This window comes from Eucalyptus grandis, chromosome 4 (genome assembly GCF_016545825.1).
Source record: "Eucalyptus grandis isolate ANBG69807.140 chromosome 4, ASM1654582v1, whole genome shotgun sequence".
NCBI classification, from domain to species: Eukaryota; Viridiplantae; Streptophyta; class Magnoliopsida; order Myrtales; family Myrtaceae; genus Eucalyptus; species Eucalyptus grandis.
The window spans coordinates 15,719,087-15,738,660 of NC_052615.1; the positions used below are offsets into that span (position 1 = coordinate 15,719,087).

Sequence of the window (19,574 nt, forward strand, 5' to 3'; positions counted from 1 at the left end):
AATACGTATTTTATATATTGAGTTAGCGTTATGAAGTTTGGTATTACTTTGTATACATGCATAGTGGTTGTTCGATCTGCTTAGAAGATATGTACTACTCACTAAGCTGTGGTTGCTCATCCCATTCCTCCTTTGATCTTTTCAGGTTCCTTAGCTAGCGGAGAATAGAGCGAGTGCGCCGTCGTGGGAAACTTTTGGGAAGTTCTATTTTGTTTTTGTTATGGTTTAAGGAAGTGGTGCAAATGATCCTTACTAATAATTGGATCATCTGAGTTTTAAACGTATATCTCTTTTCTCTTTTTGGTGGATTTAAGAAACTGTGATGTTGCAACCAATTTGAAGGTTTATATGATATTTATATATATAAGTTAATATCAGTTTGTTGGTTGTGTTTGAGGCTACGTCCTTATAAAGAAGGACGCCCGTGTCATCCCCATTCTTTGTAGTTTTGGGGTGTGACAGCTAATATGTTGCACATAGGATTTTATTTACCCTCAGAGTATTCTGTGATAGTCCGTCACGCAGATTAATCAGAAGCTGCTTTGGACATCTTTATCCCAGCTTCTTGACCTCAAATAGATACATAATATTTCAGTAATTAAAAGAGATAATACAACAGCTAGGATTGTGAAATTGAGGGCAATATAACCCAAGCTAGTATATGATCCTGAAACGGGAAGAGCTCTCGTGTTAAACAATAAACTCGTAGACATCTTGTTGTTATTCTCTTTGCCAGTTATTTCATGCTTATAACCTCATTGAAGAGGAATCATAGAGTGAGTATAAGAAGATCCTTTGTCTCAGGAACTTATTGCACTCAACATCAAAAGTTCATTTACATCATGCTCTAAAATCCACTTAATGCAACCGTACTCAAAGGAGGAGGAGCGGGGAAGGAGGGGAAGGAGAATTACAACCCTTAGTCTCCGTTACATATTTTCTTCTTCTTGCTTATTCCAAGACATTAGGAACATTTGCATTATTAGTATGAATTATTATAATTTATTTGAAAAAAATTATTTAAAAATTATTAGTATTATATTTTTTTTTAAAGCAAAAGAGAAAACGAGACCGGGCTCCTTCTTCCTCTTTCTCATTTGGGCAAGACCCATTTCCTTTATCTCTTCCCAAGCCTGACCCGGGCGCCTATCTTCTTGCTCCTTCCTCCCTCATGCGACGCACACTCCTCTGCGGTGACAGAGATGTACAAGAGCAGAAAGCAAAACAAACCGTGATCCGCGAGTCTGGATCAAAGATGATTGGTAAGCTAGCAACGGCAAAAGCCATGGGCACTTGCCTATTGCCTTTAAGAGGGAGAGAGGGGACTCGAGAGAGAGAGAGAGAGAGAGAGAGAGAGAGAGAGAGAGAGAGGGCGAGCCAAAGGGAGAGTATGAGATTGAGAGAGCGTTTTGCCATCGCTTAAGATCTAGGTAGGCCTACCTGAGCCATGTGCTCTTTTTTTTAGGTGTCGGGCCAAAGCTCACTGTCAACCAGTTCGCACGAGCTTCGGCCTCACCGGTCCTCCATGAAAGCTCCTAGATGTCCCGGTACATGTTTATAGAAGTCTAGGTTTGTACTTGAGTCCATATCAGGCTGAAAGTCCTCTGTTTTGGTTGTGTATGCTAACTTTATGTTGAATTGCCTAAAAGAAATCTGAGTCCGTGGGTATGTTGCGGCCAAAGATACTTGTTCTGCATTCACATCTGTTCTAAGTGTGTTAAACTATCTCTAAGTCAGCCCCTCTGGTGTCGCTCGTGCACTTCGTGTTGATCTCGCCCAAATCCAAGCCTCAATTGAGCCCCTATGTCCCTTTTAGCCGTTGCATACCAAGTGTTAGACAAAATGCCCCAAAGAGAGCCAAAATATAGTTTGTGTTTTTAACTTAGAGTCGACTAGTGCCTGTTGCTATCTCTATTAAATCATGTTAGTTTTATTGCTTACACTACATTTTTGTATGGTTTACGTGAAATATTCGTGTGTTATTGAATCACCGAAGTTTTTCGCCGTGCCAGAAATGGACGATCGGTGGACGATGGTGGTTCGGTGATGGAAGGGATGGTGGTTGCTCCCACCGGTGTTGTTGTGTGGGCAAGGTTCGGGTTGAAGCATGGCTTCCGTGGAGAGTCGGGCGTGGAAGTGCAATGAAGAAGAAGGCCACAGGGAAGAGGAAAAGAATAAAAAAGCAAAAAGAAAACGAAAAACCAGAAAATTAAAAAATTAAAAAAGAAAACACAAAATGAAAGAAAAGAGAAAATGGGCCGTGGTTTGTCTGCCTCGCTGGTCGATGGGCTGGTATGATATGGGCTGTGCTGAAGTGGCTTAAACTCTAAGTGGGCTGGGGGCCGCCCCTTTTTTTCTAAAAAATTTTACATAGGTCTTTTTGTTTTTTCTAAGTTGGCTTTAAGACCAGCCTGGTTTAGCCCAACCCGGACAGATAGGGTCTGGGTCGGTTTGTTAGGGCCGGGTCTCGTGACCCGGTCCGAATTGTTTTTAACATTAAAAAATATTAAAAAATATAAAAAATCCAGAAAATTCTAAAAACATTAAAAATTCAGAAAACCATAAAAATATTAAAATTTCAGAAAAATTTTAAAATTAAAAAAATCCATAAAAATCCTTGGAAAATAAAAAATAAAAAAATAGTAAAAAAATTAAATATTAAAAATAAAAATTTCCTAAAAATCAAGAAAATCATCAAAAAATTTAAATATCTTGGAAATGGCTGAAGAAGTCTTTTGGCTAGTCCTTTCTTTAAATGTGTGAAAATCCTTAGTGAAAATCATACTCAATCGAATAAGCTTTTATGGCTCTATCATAGGGTTCCAATTACTCTTAGAAAAAAATACCCTTGATTAATTATAAGTTCCCTTTAGCTTAGTTAGGAATGATGCTTAATTATCTCTTAGTTGTTAGATGTTACTTTTCCTTGCAATTTATTCAATGCCTTCTTCGGTTATTGTTGGTTACATGATCACCTCGCAAATTAGTGAGTAGGTCTAAAATTAATCCAAACTACCTAATAAGAATCTCCTTTAAAAAGACAAATTAGGTATCGAAAATGCATTAATTGGTTAATTAATATAATCAAGTTCTCGACTCTAGATTCCCTAGTTGTGTGGGAAGTGAGGTATATTTTCATGACTCATTTGGTTTCTAGACAATCCCAATAAATTAGCGGCGACTTCTCATTAGAAGATTTTTACGAACATCCTAATGTCGTATGAGGTATGGTCTTGAGTGAGTCCATGCTTAATTAGGGGCTATAGGTCCATCTTTTAAGTAATACTCCTAAACCTATGCCTTTTCCCTTTGGACAAAAAAGGTAAGTCGTGACTCTATTACATTCCTTGCTCTATCTTCCTATCATATCAGTTGGAAATTTTCCTTACTCCTTGACTCTATTCACATTGGTATAATGGAATTGGTGATGATTGAAATGAGTTGATGAATGAGGGAAAAGAACAAATCTTGGTCATTCATTGACATTCTTGAACTGTTTGTGTGGTAATGCATTTTGTGTAGCTACGACAAAATGCACTAGAGTACAACAAGTTTAGAATGGTATTGATCACTTGAGAAACTAGAGAAATTCTATACTTATATAAGTTTATATCACTAAAATAATTTTAAAAGAAAAAGCACAATTATTTCGTAAGGACACAAGTTAACTGCTCATGGATGAGAAAATAAGTTTTAATAAAAATAAAATAAAATTAGGAGGTAGTTTTTTCTACTCCATTTGGTCAGAAAATTTCATACATGACGCTTTACAAAAATCATGTCAATCAAATTCTAAATAATCATCCCGATCCCGATTTGTCTCTTTAACCAACACCAACCCCAATTTCTACGCCCCTTGCTCGTACATTTTTTTTTTTTTTGGGAGGGAGGGATCGAAGCCCCTTGAAAAAGTTAGAAATAAGGAAAGGGCGCGAGTACTACCCTCATCTTCCGCTTCAGTTCCTTCTACCTTGGTCGTCACCGGTGGCGTCTATAAAAATAGTCAAAGACCATATAGTACAAAGTGCCGCTTGGCCAGAAAGTGAGATTGGACTGTAGAATTTCACGGGCCAAGACTTTTGCACAACTTTATAAAAGCCAATTGAAGAGTCGTAAAACTGATGGCGGAAAGATGGACGAAAAGGACACTTATAATTTCACAACTTTCGCATTACGTTTATTTAGTGTCCAAATTTTCAAGTGATCTTTTAAGTGGCACAACTTTTGAAAATCTCGATCATTCAAATAACATGTGGCATTAATTTTGAATATATAAACATGTCAACTCAAAATAGATAACTTTATTTGACAACATAAATTTGTCTAAAATGGAGAAATTAGGTTCAAACTTGCCGGATGCATTTACACTTTGGTAATACACTTGCATCAACGACATATAGGGCTCGGCCTTGGGTTGCTTAGATCTTCTCCACCTGCAAACTCATAAAAGGGAAATGCCGGAAGAATTGATAATTCTACGACATTCTTCATCTGATACACAACGGCATCCCCAACTTTCCAAATATTCCAGCAAGAATAAGAAATCCTCCTCAGCGGAGCTTTCAAGTCCTCCTAGCTCAACCGTTGTCCTTCCACCTGCATTGAAAGCTACTTATCAAAAGTTTGAGTTGATGTTCATTAGTTTTAGTTTCATCATAGAAGACACGTTTAGAGGATTCTATGATCTTTCTTCGATATGAGTCTTCAGCAGTAGCTAATGCACCAGAACACAAATCCAACATAAAATGTCTAATCTTCAGCTGAAAATCAATGATTCGGATCGGCTTCCACACCTTACTGTCAGTCCTATGATTAAGAACATGAATGTTTATTTTTCATGCAAGTTTCATTCTTAGGTCCCATAGCTACATTATAAGCAGATTTAACAGGAAAAAAAAAAACTTTATTTCTATTCCATGGCCACATCATGTTGTCTTTCTCCATCTCCTATCCCAGAAAATCGCAATGCAGTATCATATATATGATGTGCTAGCTTCGAATGAAACAAAACTCTAATGCTAACCCAATAAGCCGTAAAAGAGGAAAAGCGTGATCATACTTGAGAAGGAGAGCATATGCTCCTCCATTATTTTTATCTCATTGAACTTGGCTTATACTTGAGGCAAATGTTACGGCCAAGAGGTTTCTGTAGCTAAAGGGCCATGCCTTTCCGTGGAGGACCTCTTGCAATCGTTAGGATTCCCAACAAGACTTCTTTCGGAACGTCTCAAGGATGGGCGATACGGTTATTGAGCCAAACTCTAGAATTCTCTTGTCATTAGTGTTGGTAGTTGGTAGGTTTGGCGGTGCGATCTCATCCACCGGATGAATTCTCGATCAATGGATGTAATTAGAGGGCCTCTCGTTTAAGAAAGGGTGCCCTCTCCCTCATTTGTATACATCCAACTATTTCAACAATACAAAGGCTCGTTTCTTTCCAGAGCTTTTCTTTCTAGAAACTTTTTTCTCTCTACGATCTGAGTGAGCGAGCGAGTGATCGAGCAAGACTTGGCTTAGGCGATCCAAAAGAGCTTGAGTCGCCGCACGGTCACGATCTCAATCGATCGGCCCGTGACACAAACATATGAGATTCCACATCTAAATTATCATTGTACTTCATCACATTCAGCTCTTTTTTTTTTTTTTTCTCTCACCAGTTCTATTTTTCTCCACTAAATAATCATCTTCCTCGATAAAAAAAGGCAGGGTCTTTCTCTAATCTAAATCCTCACGTCTGAGACAAGGAGCTTCTATCTATGGCAGCTTCAAATCTTTTCTCTCTTAACCCTCCACGCATTTTGCATTTGGCTAAGTCTACGTCCCCAACACCTTCCTTCACGGTGGTGAACCTCTCCATTCCAACCTCGAAGAACATTTTGAAGAGCTCGATTTCGTTGAACAATGAGGCCGTGAAGGAAACGAGAATTGGAGGTCACGTTGCTAAATCTCCTCTTGTTAAAGAGGCCGGTTATGATCAAATGTGTCCAAACTCCTTTTGAGAAATTGGACCGTGCAAATACAGGCTCAAATAATAGCAACAAATCAACCGAATACTTAGGTGATGCTTTTTTAATTATTTCTTAGGCATTTCAAATTAAAAGTACGTTGTGCTTGCTGACGTAAGAAATCTCGAGCTACTTAGGATTACTCGAACTTAGTTTGATGGTTACCCAACCTTGTGTTGATTCTTATAGTTGTTTCTAGGTATCTAATCGGATGATGAGATTAAACATTAAGGCTCCATTTGTTTCGTGAAAATAAATAATTTGGATAACATTTTCCTAAAGATAAATCACTCGTATCACCTGAAATAATCAGGCAATTGAGAATTTTTTCATTATCAACAACAATTTAAGTTGAAATATTTTCGTGAACGCTGAAGATATTATTTTTTCTTTTATTTTTTGTAAGTGACACAAGTAATCATATTTAGGAAAATGCTTTTCAAATCGTTTATTTTTCTCGAAACAAAGGTAACCTGATACTAATGTTGAGTTTTAATGCACGTCATAAGTAGCTTGAGTGCTTCGTGGACCTTTCCTTGAACTTAAATCAACAGAATATTGAGATCAATTTCTGAAATAGGCATTGAGTTTCCAATTTTGGAGTCACGAAATGGAGCTTGACAATGGCAATACCAGTGCTTTGTTCTGAATTGAGATCTTTATAACATGGTGCTTCTACACGATTGACCCCACTGGACTGATATGCTGGCTCTGTCCCTGAATTTATTTATGCACGCATTCCATCAATTTCATTTACAATGTTCCATACTGAAAAGGAACTTAGACATATGATAATGGTAATAAAACAAGGAAAATTTGAAAGAAGAAAACACTCATATCTATCAAGAAATCTTGTTTCTCCAATGGCCGTAGTGTGTTGTTTGTGACAAATGAAATGGTAACTATTTTTTTCATTATATTTTTTACACTTGATTGATATGTAATCGGTAATACTAGAATTAATCTATACTATTATTTTCATTTTTTCCCTAAAAGTCCCCCTAAATACTTTTGTATGAATCTATACTGAAAATGTGGATGTTAAGTTATTGCATGTGATGGAATTGGTCCTAGTTGGGGCTGTCAATTAGATTGTTGATAAATGCAGGAACGATCAATTAATAATTTTTTTTTAAATTGACATTTCCATAAGATTTATGATAATTATGCGATGAAAGAAATTAAGTTCTTATTGAAAATTAATCAAGGACTAATCCTATAACTAAAACAAATTATAGGACGGAGATGGAACACTCTTGAAAGCGGGAGGACCGAAAGCGGAGGACCAAAAGCACAATCGATAGGCACCACGTGTCGATTTGCTGGTGCTGACCGAGCACATTCCGTGCACATTTGGAGAAAAGTGGAATTATTACGTAGGAAATGCCATTCCTTGGTCGCGGACCCATTTAAAGGGTGTCAATACTGTTGCTTATGTTAACCTAATAAATATGAGGCTTCTTGCGGCACTTCCCATCGACTCATAGATTTAAATAAAAGAAGAAAAAAGATGCGTTTACCACTTGTGGAGAGAGTTGACCACTCCAGAAAATGTGGTTGAACCCTTCACCAGTTATAGCCTACAACAAACTCCTTTTCCGAATTTCATTGGCTTACCTCTTCCATGTGATTCTCGTTCATCATCACCATTTGGATCCCACTCCAGAAAATGTGGTCGAAACAGAACCCAACTACTGAAGCAAAATAATGTGGGTTTGTCCACTCACTTATATTTAACTATGTTAAACTGCATGTTGGGACAAAGCGTGCATTAACAGGCCCATGCTTAGCCACGACAGTGGTTGGACCTAACGGTAGATGAGACACATTTTGGCCAAGGTCATGAGTTTGATTCATGTCTTAAGCAAACTTCTAACGACTTGATTGCGTTGTTTAGTTGCGGCATATCTTGTATGGAGAGATTTCTGAATCGTTAGCTTACATCTTGAAGAGATTGCAATGATGTGCTAGCCAAGCTCAAACCTTTGAATCACGAGTGGTGTAGAGTAGTCATGGCTCAAATTGAATAGTCCGTATTAGGTATCGGACTCATATGACAACTCTTAAAGGGGTTGTAGCACCAGTTGCCTTTCCTTGCTCCATTAGTTTATAACAGAGAAAATTAAACCGTGCCAAAATAGCTTCTAGCTCTATCTCCTCTCTCATGCGATGTCCTACCATTTGAGAATCTACAATCTAAAAATTTTAAGCCATTGGAGGATAAGACCGTTTGCGTATATAAAGCTTATATTAATCGTCATTAGGTATTTCCTCTTTTTTGTTTTTTTCGTTGCTGTCATATCTTGGCTATAGCCATGATGATGGCTGACTTGGTCAAGTTAGCATTTTCCTCAGTAATGTTGCAAAAATCAAAGAAACTAATTTTTTTAAGAGTATTGAAATATATCACATTAAACATTTTCCATTACTCAAATTTGATGGAATTAATGAAAGTTTATGACTGTACAAATTGATCAAGTTTTAGGACTTGATTTTACTATTTTAAAGTTTCAAGACGTGAATAAATTTTTGTGACCAGTTTTAGATTTGCTAGTACATTGATCCTTTATTTATTTTTCAATTTACCATGTTTTTTTATGGTTTTTTTTTTTTCCTTGGTTACCTGTGCATTGAGCTTATCAACAAAATATCAATTTTAATTGGAGTTACTTACTAGCATTTTTAATCTCACTTGATCGCGACAAAGATTTTATTTAAACCTGTGTAAAAGAGGCTATTCCCTCTACATAATTTATTATATTCTGATCAGAAATTGGGAGGCAACCGCAAGTGGGAGCTGACGCAAGAACTTACAGGTTGAGAAAAGTTAGAGCATAAAACCTTTGTTAATTTTGAACTTTTTTGTCTACTGAAATGACAAAGTGGACGGTGTTTGACTTGTGAGATTTACTAATTTGAGTTTGATTGGCCATCAAAAAAGAATTTTACTAATTAATAATTAGGGAGGTGCTTTACTCATTAAGGACCACATGCTTCAATGGATCTTGCACAACAACGATCTTATCCCATGACTTTACTTTAAGTGGGGTCGTCTCCCCCCTTTATGTAGTTTTTAGACCCTAACCTTTGTTTTGTCGGAAGAAAACAATTTCATTTATTAAATCAAATCATTAAAGAAGACGCACTTAGTATATACACATATTAATTAGTCAGCCACTCAACAATATTTTTGATGAAAAATTTAAAAAGATTAAGCAAGAGCACGCGAAGAGAATACTGTCATGTGACCAAATCAGTATGTGCAATTTCTTAAGTTTCTAGAAGAAAGTCTCAAATCTGGTTATTAATTGACCTTATGTGTATAATGAGGTGTCAAATTATCTCACATTGATTATTTATAATATTTTATACTCTTTGTATACTTTATATATATATATAGATAGAGAGAGAGAGAGAGAGTTGGACATATTAAGTTTTTCAATAATCATCACAGGTACTACCAATCTATAAATAACATATCATTTCTTAAGAAATTTTCATGAAAAGATCATTGAATGCCATTAAAAATCAACAAAAGACATTAAAACAAACAAATAATTAAGCAAACAACCTTCTCTAGCTTTCGTGGGAAGTTTGTTCTTGCTCTTAATTATTCGAATGAGGTCCGTGTCAACATTCTCACATGATGCTTAACAAATTTATCTAGACATGATTCTATTGGTTTAAGTTACCAAGTCTCGTTTGAATTACTTATCGAGGTATTTTTGGAATTTTCCACACACGTATCAGCTTTTCTATTGCTTTACCAAATTTTATTAGTTTGGCTAATCAATGTTTCAATTTACGAACTCTTTTATGAAACTATCACTTTCCTTGATTTTTGGAGTCGTTAAGTAGAGCTTAAAATGGCAGCATAAGTGCTTCGTGCTGAGTTGAAAACTTTGTAACACGATGCTTCTACAAGATTGACCCTTCTTACTCGATATCGTGGCTCCATCGCCGTATATGTTTATGCAATGATCTGATCATTTTCATTTACAATTTTCCATATTATTTTTTTATCTGTTATCTAACTTATAATATGATAATGGTCCTAAGAAAAGGAACATTTGAAATGAGAAATGCTCCTACATAAATTGAGAAAACTTGTTTTTCCCGTTGCCATTGCATGTACTTCGTGATGTTCCACACGTCTAAGTGGAATGCTAATTGTTCATTTCATTCTAATTTGGACACCCCTAATTAATATATCTTAAAAAATACATTATGATTGGAAATGTCATGAGTGAAAGGAGTCCCCGGCGTTTGCACGAGCTGATGCTGGTAGCCTAAATGCGATAATATTTTTCTATTCTAGTTATATGGTATTGCCCTTTTAAATCGAAAGGCAGGCATGTTTCCGATGTCGGTCTGTTCATTCCCACGAATCAAAGTGCCGTGACACACCCCACCAAGCATAGGGCCGATACATTGTTACTAGTCAGTCTTAAGTCCTCAGAATTTTTTATTATTCTGGTGCGTCCGCTCTCATAAAGTAATGTTTGTAAGTCTAGTATACTTGTGGGGAAATTACAAAAATCGTCCCCGTACTATTAGCCAACTTCAGTTTCGGTCCATGTACTATACTTCATTATAGTTTAGTCCCTCAACTTTTCTGTGGCAACGATTTTGGGATTAAAATTTAATTCAGGGATAAATGCATTGGAAGTCTTAAAATTAGTTATGAAAGTGCAATTAGATCATAAAAATTTTAAAATATGCTGTTAAGTCCTAAAGTTTATTAGTATTTTCTGTTTGCCAAGTTAAACGGAGCAAATGAAAAGACTTGATTGCACAAACTTGACAAATTTTAATATTTGATTGCACTTTTTGAAAGTTTTAGGATTTAATTATATTTTAATAACAAATTTTAGAACTTCTAGTACACTTATCTCTTTAATTTACAATCAATGTGTGAATGGAATATGCTGACTAAGCATTGACAAATCAATATGTGGCACCTACGTATAAAAGTTTCAATAAAAATTAGACTTTCGATCCACGTGCTAAAAGAAATATTTAAATTGAGTCCTTGTACTTTGTTTTAGTTACCAAAACCAGTCCTCCTATTTTTTTTCAACAAAAATTTAATTTCTTTCATCTTAATCCAATATCTCATAGGAAAGTCAAATTGAAATACGAGTGTTAGTTTAAAATTAGTTTAAAATTGCTATATTTACAAGTTCAACCAATTTAATTGAAAGACTTATTAAGATAAATGCCATCATTAAGCATTTTCCATCACTCAAATTTGAAGAAGTTAAATGATTGTACTTATTGGTCAAGTTTTAGCCATGATTTCACTTTTTAATAGTTTTAGAACTTAATTACACTTTTGCGACAAGTTTTTAGTCACTCGGTACATTTATTCCTTATTTATCCATTAATTAAAAAACTCTTCTATTGTATTACCATTTTGCATTTCTTTTTTTGCCTTGATTACCGACGTTCTTGAATTTATTCACATGTTTTACAAAGTTCCACAAATATAATTGGAACAATTTATCTAAGTCAGACTAATAGAAGGTCGTAATTTTGTATAAGAATTGATATATTTAAGGTGTTCATAAAAATATCAAAACACCCTCAACTATATATCAATCATAAGAACAAAACTTGTTCTATTCAGAACAGTAGAATTCTCCTCTTATTTAAAAATCCATGTTGGGGCCTCACAATTGAATATAAAGAACGAATCCCCCTTCTTCATCATAATTCACATACCACACGCACAGCAAAAGAGTGAGAAGATGCCAATGACGCTTTTTCTACTTCTTTGCACGCTCAGCTTTTCCACCATAAGTGCTGCTGAATTCACACTCACCATAAGCAGACATTACTGCTCAAACTCAAGCACCATCGCTCCCAATAGCACCTACCAAGCCAACCTCATTCGTGTTCTTCATGATCTCGTCTCTAGTGCAAGTTCCGACCGTGATGAAGGATTTTCCGTCACATCGAGCGAGGCCGTCTATGGCAGCTTTATGTGCAGAGGAGATGTCTCGAAGACAGAGTGCATGGAATGCATCAAGAACGCGAGCGTTGAGATAACCCGCTTATGCCAGTTGACCAAAGTCTCTATCCTGTGGTACGATCAGTGCATGTTGCACTATGCCGATGTGAATTTCTCCTCAACTGTGGAGATGGAACCTCTGTTGGACGATTACAATGGAGAGAACACAGAAAATCCAGATGACCTCGTGAAGCTACTGAACAAGACCATGAATAGCGCTGCAAGAGAGGCTGCTTGGCATTCTTCTAGGATGTATGGCCATCGCGAGGCCAAGTTCACTCGGGAAAAAAAGTTGTACACGTTTGCACAGTGTGTGCGTTATCTTTCCAAGAACGATTGTTGGGAGTGCCTTCGCAATGCAACATCTAACCTCTTAAGCATCCAAAAGGGGAAAATCGGGGCAGAGTGTTGCTTCCGAGTTGCTTTGTCCGGTCCGAGATTTACCCGTTTTATCAGAGAAGCTCAAAAGGTAAGGTAGCCCCTCATATTTTATTTTTCGAAGTTCATCATCATACTTGTTGTTTCTTCTAAGATAAACAGAATTCATGTTGTCCGCTTAAGCTGAGTCTTTGCTCTTCCAGATGTCATTAGAGTTTTCTGCCAGCAAAAGAAATTTTTTCTTTTCAATTCAGCTACAAATAAAATATTTACAGTTATATCACTCACAGCTCGATTTAGTTAAGTACAGTCCATTTAATTGTCTGAAACAGCTTTCGAATGGAGTTGGGGAATATCCTGCTCTTATGTATGTGCTGGAAGATGAATTTTATAACTGGAAGAAGCCACACTTTCTTGTATGTCAATGACACTATTAGCTGCGACAATGCAGGGACGGTGCCCTTTCAAGTGAAAATATCTGCCGCAACTTTCGCTGCTATTGTAGGATTGACGCTACCTATTTACATGATAGCTCAGCATTTACTGAGAGGAAGAAGAAGAAGAAGAGGAGTTCTAAGAAGGGACAGCGAAAGTTGCATAGAAGAACATCCAATTGGTAACTCGGCAAAACAATGCTATTGCATAAATACAATTTATTGATTTCATTTCACTAGAGTCTAAAGATATGTGAACCATTTAACTGCCAGTTCAGAGGCAAATTTCTGAGCTCCGTTCCCTGCAATTTGATCTGCAAACAATAGAAGCCGCCACAAATAAGTTCTTGAACGACAACAAGTTAGGGGAAGGTGGATTTGGTCCAGTTTACAAGGTAATTAGGATGCTCAAAGATATCATTCGGCTTTTGATTTATCAAGAAGCCAACACTAACTAATTCTCGTGTATATTCATAATGTAGTATTGTCGTTTACAGTGAAGCCTCTCGAAGCACCAGGGATTTTTTTTTTTTTTTTTCATTTACATTAGTTAGATAGGAAAAATTTCGAGATTATGCATCTGGTTATCCTATTTCAATGCCCAATTGCATAAACGCAATAACCAAAAGTATAACAAACGAAGAAACAATAAGATGTGTCTATTTTGGTAAATTTGATTTTATGTCTATTCTGTTATCAGGGCACATTGCCTGGTGGTCAAGAAATTGCAGCAAAGAGGCTATCTAGGAGCTCTGGACAAGGTGTGGAGGAATTCAAGACCGAGGTTGAACTAGTAGCCAAACTTCAACACAGAAACCTGGTCAGGCTTCTGGGGTTCTCCATGGAAAGAGATGAAACAATACTGGTCTATGAATACGTGTCCAACGGGAGCCTCGATCGCTTGTTATTTGGTTTGCCTCTCTTTTATCTCCTTTTCACCACGTTAATTCTCCAGAATTTCAATCTAAATGATATGTTTCGTTAAGAGAAGATGAGACGAAAATGTTATTCTGGCTAAATGAAGACACAATAGATATATTAGTGACAGCTGGACAACGTAATACAAATAAACATCTTGTTATTATTCTACTTAGTTTCTCCGTCACTTCATTTCTACATGCACGAATGCAACTTTAAAGATAGAACACAGTGAAGAAGTAGATAGGGAAAATGAATTACTTGATAATGAGAACATTGATCCAAAGTTTATGAAAGCAACTATATGTGATGATTTGGGCATGAGCATTTTGCCAGTATTAGTCGATGGAACTTACAGATTAATTTCTTGACTGGTGAATAGATCCTGAGCTCAGGGGACAACTAGATTGGTCAGTACGTTACAAAGTCATGGTAGGGGTGGCGCGTGGACTGCTATACCTTCATGAAGATTCTCGGCTTCGAATTATTCATCGTGATCTCAAAGCTAGCAACATTTTGCTAGATGCTGACATGAACCCAAAATATCTGATTTTGGTGCAGCCCGGATCTTCAAATCTGATCAGACTCAAGCAAGCACTAAAAGAATTGTTGGAACATAGTAAGTACAACATCGGTTAATCTGACTTGTTATTGGCAATGAACAATGTGCCATTGGCATTGACTTGGAGCATCTTCTTGACAAGCAAGAAAAGCAGACTCGTCCTAATTTGTTTCTGGCAGAATATGTCCATAGTTAAACATTCTCTCAACTGTGTTAACATATTGTGTTCGATGTAGTGGCTACATGTCCCCTGAGTATCTGACGTTTGGACACTTCTCCATAAAATCTGACGTCTTCAGCTATGGTGTGTTTATGCTGGAGATTATAACTGGCAAAAAAAACAGCCAATTCTTCTCACTGGACTGCGATGAGGACCTGCTAGGCTATGTGAGTATCTTAATAAAGCCATTCCTTTTTGGCTAAAATCACTTTTAATAGAATTACAACAGTACTTTGAACAAAAATTACTAATATAACTATTCTTTTAGGTTTGGAAGCACTGGAGCAATGGAATGCCATTGAAAGTAGTGGACCTAGCTTTAAGTGGTGCTTATTCTGTGAACGAAGTGATCAGATGCATGCACATTGGCTTACTCTGTGTCCAAGATGACATGGAAGACCGCCCTACCATGGATTCAGTGATTCTGATGTTAAACAGCGATTCTATTAGCATACCAGTGCCTCAAAGACCTTCGTTCTTCTTTCCTGGTAAGAAGTGCAAACAGGCACCTTGTGGTCTGAACTCTGATCGATCAAACCACAAAGTGGACCAATCTGTTAGCAACATAATGTCGCCGGGGTCTCCGAGTGATAGCAATCATGCTGATCCAGGTCCATGGTAATCGAGATTTTGAGGCTATCATTTAGACGATTCATTGTTTAGATTACCAGATAAATTGTGTGGGTACGCTTCATAGCACATCATTGCCAGGATTCTGTTAAAGGATTGCAATGGTGGATACCTTTGATGAAAAAGTGGATATCACTTTTGCAAATAACGTTAATGATGGTAGCCTCTAAAAGGTTTTCCAGAGCAATCAGTGGACTCCGATATCTATTGCCATTACCGAATCTGTCATCATTTAGTCAGAGATCACCATCGTCTGAGTTTCTGAAAATTTTAGAAGCTTTTGCACGTTATGGCGTTAGCATTTTGAACTTTCTCAATAGTTTCTCAAGAAGTCTGCCTGAACTTATTGGCTGCTAAAATGTTCCACGGAGGATCTTATTCACCCTGCGCGTAAAGTATTCTCAGCCAATCACTCACGCAGAGTAATGCAAACCTGCTTTCAATATCTTTCTTCTATCTTCTTGACCTCAAACAGATACACAATATTCCAGCAATTAAAAGAGATAATCCAACAGCTAGGATTATGATAACGAGGGCAACATGACCTGAGTTTGTATTTATCCCGAAAAAGGAAGAGCTCTCATGTTAGATAATAAACTCATAGACATCAATCGGTGTTGAGAACCAATTACCAAAACTAGTTTTTAGGAGGGCCTGCACATTGAAAGGAGGACATAGTGTTATTCTATCAGTTTCCAGATGAAAACTTCAGACACCGGCATATTAGTGAATACATATGGACAATGTCTAAGGTGGAATATCAGCTGGCAAGTAGACCTCAAGTTTCTTGTGTTATATTAGGGTGACCAAACTGAAGTCGGACAGATGAAATCAAAGTGTTTCAAAACTAGATGAGGATTTGATAATTATTGCTATCCCATTCCTCCAAACGTTCCACAACTTTGTCCTCAGTTTCACCGGTAATATTAGTAGGTGACGAATATCACTGATAACATATCGCCAAATCTACCTCCTCTCAAAAAATCAAATGTTTTATGAGCCCAGAATATATAGTTTGATTCATTGTGAAATGGTCTGAATTTAGACTATCAGTTTATCTACTACGTGACTTTGCAGTGTAAAATTAGTAGATCGGAAGAAGAGATGTGAAGAAACCGGCACTAAGAGGGCACACGGGTAGAAAATAAAGCCGAAAACAGACTCAGCACATTGAAATACCTTAGCAAACGATCGGAAAACGTGGGAACGATCGGTCAATGGTCAGGCCGGTCTAACTGAACTGGTCAACAGTCGACAGTCAATAGTTGGGCAAGGTCAACTGACGACGTGGCACGATGATGTGGCGGTGACGTTAGTAGTAATTGGCTAGAGCATGCACGTGGCTGGCAGGTGAGAGATGACGCCCGCAATGCCGTAGAGGCTTCTAGCGTGTGACGACGCGTAGATCGCAATTATAGCGGCGCTCGCTCGGTGGCATTTGCGGTGGCGATTGGCGATTTGGTCCCCGAGATTTGACTCGTTGGAGGACGGCGAGATTGATCTTGGAGTTGATTTCAAAAACAAGCCACCAAAAGCATCAAAACATCACTCGAAGGCATCGGCTCATTGGAGGCGCATGAATTCTATTCGCAGTGGCGAGTGTATGCGCCTGAGAGCTTGTGTGGCGGCAACTTGTTGCAAAATTCAGGATTTGGCTTTCTAAGGGTAAAAATTCTGATGGTGATGGTGGTTTTTAGAAACAAGCAACGGAAAGTGGCGAAACAACACTCAAGAGCAGCAGCTGTGGTACTGCCACTTTGTAAAAGACTCAAATGGGCATTATTCGGACAAAAAGTAATCGAATAAATAAATTATAACATTTAAGTGAATATCGTATAAAGGTTATGACACTTGTGATATTTTTATCTCCACATATAAGGTTGGACTTGTTCATTCGGAGTACACCTATTATGAGTAATGTAGATTTGAGTTACCCTTAGTTTTCATTAATAATTTATTTTTTTAGGACATATTTCAGTATTTAGCACACTAGCGAAACTGAAAAATTTCTTCTGAGCATCACCCCATAACTTAAGTTGATGTATTTACTAGAGGAAAAATGCATCATCTATTCACGCGAAAAATTTGTTATGCCTCGTCTTCTAGTATAGCAAGACAATCAGTAACCAAGCCTTATGTCATTAAGTGATCAATTATTCATGAACTGCTTCAAGCCCATGCTCTCTCTCTCTCTCTCTCTCTCTCTCTCTCTCTCTCTCTATGTATATTCTGCGTTTTATTTATTTATTTACTCGTTGGCTTAATTTGGCTCTTTTTGTTTTGTTTTTGGCACCGTGGTAACATTTGTTCAAGTTAGCATTTTCCTCAGAAATATTGAAAAACCTATTATTAAAAAAAGTTAAAAAATAGACGTTAAGCATGTTGCATCACTTAAATTATATTGGGTGATGGAAATTCATACTTGTACTAATTCGTCAAGTTTAGGATTTGATTGTACTATTTGTAAGTTTTAAGACTTAATTATACTTTTGCAATAAGCTTGAGGTCTTATACATTCATCATTTTTTTGAATGTACCAACTTTTCTATTGGGTTATTTTTCCATTTTTACCTTGGTTATCGACCCCTTATATTTATTAACATTTTTTAGAGAGTACCAACTTCAATTGCACTAACTTACTAACTTTTGTTCCATTAAGTTACCAACTCTATATATGTATATATATTTGGTTTTTTTTTTCATACATTTGCCAACTAGTCTATTGATTTTCCAAAGTTTATTTGCCTCGCTTACCAAGTTTCGATTTATGAACCTTTTTATGAAGTGATCACTTTTCAATGATCTAGTTTTGGAAGTCGTAAGTATTATGTTGTTAACTCTTATTTAGAGTCAGTTATCCATTCAAATTTGTTTTTCTTACTAACACTTGAAATTTATCAACTGTTAGTCAAAATTGCCTTCTATTTTTATTGGATGTAGTAATCAACTTTTTTCCATTTAACTTATGAGTTAAGTTTAGTTTATCAATCGATATTTAAGTCATTTACCAACGTCTATTGACTCCTTTTGAAATTACCATTGTCACCGATATCTTTTCGACTATTATTTGCCTTGTCTATTAACGTTTTGAATCTAGTACCTCTCATAGAAATCACCATCTTTTATATGACTGAAAATGAAAAATTAACCTTTATCCAATTAAAAATATCGCAACTATTTTAGGACATTTCAAATGTAAAGTACCTTGTGCTTGTTGATGTGATAATGTTGAACTACATAAGATTACTCAAACTTAGTTTGATGGTTACTCAACCTTGTGGGGACTCTTTGGGTTAATTCTAGGTATCCAATTAGTTGATAAAGATTAAGCACCAATACTAAAGTTGAGTTTTAATGCATGTTATAAGGGATTTGAATACTTCATGGACCTTTCCTAGAACTAAAATTAACCAAAAATTAAGCTCAATGTCTCAAATAAGCATTGAGATTCCAATTTTGGGGTCATGACAATGGTCCAAAAAAAGAAGGAACATTTGAAAGGAGATCCACTATCATATTTATTGAAGAATCTTGTTTCTCCCATTGCGGCTACGGGTGCTGTGTGATGTTCCCAAGTCATAAATGAAATATTAATTGTTCTTTATCTTCTAGTTTTGGCAAGTGGTGATAAGATATAAACGAATTACGTTATCTTAACGGCATTGACCGGGATGCAATTTATTTCCTTATAATGCAATAGTCGGGAGTCAAAGGAGATCTTTGAATTTTCACAAGTTGATCATTGTGTAGGGAGCGAGTGTCCCTCACGGTACTTGTACGCCGTTGGTCATTGAGGAATACTTAGGCTTAGAGGGTGGTCCCCCTTTCTCGTGTAAAAGTGACTTTGAAATCCCACTATAGTAATGCCTATAAAACTAGAAAATGAGAGACCCAAAGTAATGAGAAAATGACTTGTAACTAGCCATGGAGCTTGGATACAGTTTCCCAATCAGAGATCCATGGATCACAGACGGTATCTCCCCATGGCCTTTTGCCTCTGAAAGCATCCTTCCTTCTCAATGCCTGGGCATCCATCCAATGCATTCTTTTCATTCTACCCGCTTGCTTTGCATAGGCTCTGTCGCACCCCGAATCTTGAGCGCGCAAACATCCCTCGATGGCCGATTAAAAATGCGATGTCCTAAGACACATCACCGACTCATTCTTTTTATCTTTCCACATATGCGGAAGCAACTAAAATAAACACCCAGTCAACCAACAAATCAGGGATAGTAAAACACAATAGGCGATTTCCCAAAAGCGGCACCTTTATTTATTCACTTGTTAACCCTAGGAAGTTTGATATTTACAAGCTTACCTCAGAAGAAAACTTCCTAACAACTAATAGGCAAAAAAGGTTAAAGAGGGTTGGGGTTAGCTTAAACTTCACTAATGACGAGGCCAACCAAAAGTA

The 19,574-nt window shown here is 36.9% G+C and overlaps 1 pseudogene; it reads left to right on the plus strand.

Moving 5' to 3' along the window:
- Positions 1-11,761: 11,761 nt before the first annotated feature.
- On the plus strand, positions 11,762-15,507 carry LOC120286046 (annotated as a pseudogene).
- The last annotated feature ends 4,067 nt before the right edge of the window (positions 15,508-19,574 follow it).